Raw genomic sequence first — 3,376 nt, forward strand, 5'->3', positions numbered from 1 at the left:
TCACCAACCTCTTACTCAAATGCCTTGGTCCAGAGCAGGCGGATTATGTCCTCAGAGAAGTTCACGAGGGAAGTTGTGGGCATCATTTGGGCGCCGCCTCACTCGCTAAGAAGGTGCTACGTGCTGGATACTACTGGCCCACCATGGAAAAGGACGCGACCAACCTCACTTGAAAATGCACCCGTTGCCAATTGTTCGCCGACCTCCATAAAGCCCCACCAGAAGAACTAACAACAACGCAAGCACCTTGGCTTTTCTGTAGGTGGGGTATGGACATCCTGGAGCCTTTCCCTCAAGCAGAAGGGCAACTAAAGTTTTTGATTGTCGCCGTCGATTATTTTACTAAATGGATAGAGGCGGAAGTATTGGCTACCATCACCTCAGCAAACATCCAGAAATTCACTTGGCGAAACATAATCACTCGCTTCGGCATCCCATCTGCCATAGTAACGGATAACGGCACCCAGTTTGCAGACAGAAAATTCCAAGAACTGTTATCAGGCCTCCATATCAAGCAACACTTCACTTCAGTGGAGCATCTGCAGACTAACAGACAGGCCGAGGCAGCAAACAAGGTCATCCTGAAAGGGCTGAAGAAGAGGCTAGACGAGTCAAAAGCAAACTGGCCAGATCCGCTCCATCACGTGCTATGGGCGTATCGAACCACTCCCCACTCGACGACCGGCGAGTAGCCGTTCAATTTAACATATGGCGCAGAAGCCATGATCCCGGTCGAGATAGGAGAACCTCCCTGGTGGACAATTCAGTTCAATGAGGGCAATAACCAGTCCCTCCTCAGAAACGACCTCGATGAAGTAGAAGAAATCCGGGAAAGAGCCCGTCTCAGAGAAGAAAACGTGAAAAAGAAAACTGCGGCAAAGTTCAACTCTTCAATCGTTCCTTGCCAATTTTCCGAAGGAACCCTGGTACTCAGAAGAGCAGACATAGGACGGGTAAAAGGCAAGTTGGGACCCAATTGGGAAGGACCGTACCGAGTCATCAGCAAGATCGGCAAAGGAGCTTACAAGCTTCAAGACTTGGCTGGAAAAGACAATCCCAGAACTTGGAACGCTGCCAACCTCCGGAGATTTTATGCTTAGTCGGCAACCCCGTGCGCGGGTGGTCGCTTTTCTTTTGTAATCTTTTCCACTTATATGATGAATCATTTTCTACAATCTCTATAATTTCGACTTACACCCAAAGGGCCGGTCTTCACCCCCTTTGCCTGGTGCCAACTATGATATTCTACTTACACCCAAAGGGCCGGTCTTCGCCCCCTTTGCCTAGTGATAATTGTGATTTTTTGCATACACCCAAAGAGCCGGTCTTCGCCCCCTTTGCTTGATGCCAACTAAAATTTCTCCCTACACCCAAAGGGCCGGTCATCGCCCCCTTTGCTTGGTACCAACTGTGATTCCTCCCTACACCCAAAGGGCCAGTCTTCGCCCCCTTTGCTTGGTGCCAACTGATTTCAGCCTACACCCAAAGGGCCGGTCTTCGCCCCCTTTGCTTGGTGCCAACCATGGTTTTTTACCTACATCCAAGAGGCCGATCTTCACCCCCCTTTTTGCCCAATACCAACTAGGGTTTTCACTCCCGCCCATGGGGTTGGCCCTCGCGCACTTAAGTAGTTTTTCTCTAGTTCCCAAGAGACAATTCCGCATTCGCCTGGCTAAAGGCGGGCAAATTCAGAGCCAAATCTATCATATTCAAATCATCCAGAAATTCACCCCCCTTTTTGCCCAATACCAACTAGGGTTTTCACTCCCGCCCATGGGGTTGGCCCTCGCGCACTTAAGTAGCTTTTCTCTAGTTCCCAAGAGACAATTCCGCATTCGCCTGGCTAAAGGCGGGCAAATTCAAAGCCAAATCTATCATATTCAAATCATCCAGAAATTCCCACACGCCACCCAATTGATTATACAACATCACACAAGAATATTAAAGGATAAAAGAGCAAAAATTCTTCATTAAGATGAAAACGAGTTACAAGGCGATCTGAAAGAAAAAGAAAAAATTACAAGAAACTTAAACACTAAGTTACAAAGCCCCCCCACCCTGGCCAAGAAAAGACATAAGCGTCGGCTCACCATCATCGCCCCCCACTAGCAGGCGTCCGTCTTCAACATAGGCTCCCAGCTGCATCCCAGACCAGTCATTGTCTGGATACGACAAGGCGAGTTGAGACTGAGCACTCACCCAAGCATCCGCCGCGGCCTCACCCACGGCCTATTCCAGCTGCTCCTTCTCTTCCTCCAGTATCCGCACCCGAGCCTCCCGAGACGCTTTCTCTTCACTTAATGCCTGCACCTGCCCAAGAAGTGCAGCACTTTCTTGCTCGGCGGCCTCAGCGCGGGTTTTCCAGTCCACAGACTCCCTTTCTCGCCGGCAAAGCGCTTCCTCTTTAGCACGAACAGCCCCTTCTGATTCCATCACTTGGGCGGTCAATTTTAACTTGTCACTTTCCAAAAACCCCACGCGAGCAGACAGATCCGCCACTTGGGCATTGACGACCTCGCCCAACCTGATTAGCTCCGCCTTCTCAGCAGCATGGGCATCAGCCAGTCTTTGCTTCTCCGACTCATGTGCAGCCCGGAGTTTCGACGTCGTTGCGTCCGCCACCCGCGCCTCCAAGACCCCGTCCACCTCCAGATACTTCTGGATAGAAGCAATAAAAACGGCACTTCCTTTCACGTTCTGCAACAGGATGGGCAAAGGTACCTTGTCGAAAGTCTCCTTGGCATTGGCGTTAAGGAGCGCCTGTTCGATAACCCGAGGGACGCTAACGGGGGAAATACGATCCTGACCCCCCCTAACCCCCTTCTCCCTGGTCGACTAAGATGAACGACCAACATCTTCTCCAGCTGGCTGCCCAGAAGGTTTCGGCAGGAGGAGCTTCATCCCTAGTTGATGCGGGCAGAGGGAGTCCGGAAGTTTCGGCAGGAAGAGCTGCTTCAGTTGACGCGACAGTTGGCGTTTCAAGAGCCTCGTGGACCAACTATTGTTCCACCAAATTCTGGAGCGGCCCCCCACTCTCTGATGAAGGCAGCATATCTGTCTGGCGGGAAGATCCCTCAATAGGACAGAGACTGGGAGATGACGTCCTTTGACGCTTGGAAGAAGCAGCATCCTTTTTAACCAAAGCGGCAGCAGCGGTCCTTTTCAAGAGAAGACTCTTCCTCAGCTTCTCACTCATCTTGGTTTTTAGTGTGACTGCACAAAGAGGAAGAAAAATATCAGTAAACAAGATAAACAAATACAGACAAGCAAATAGTAAAAGATAAACCCAGTCCACCCACCGACAAGGTCCACTAAGACACCGCCCTCATCACAGATCGCCGAGCAAGGAAGAATTCCCCCCTCGTCAATCCAGTAG

This window comes from Lupinus angustifolius, chromosome LG19 (assembly GCF_001865875.1).
Source record: "Lupinus angustifolius cultivar Tanjil chromosome LG19, LupAngTanjil_v1.0, whole genome shotgun sequence".
Lineage (NCBI taxonomy): Eukaryota > Viridiplantae > Streptophyta > Magnoliopsida > Fabales > Fabaceae > Lupinus > Lupinus angustifolius.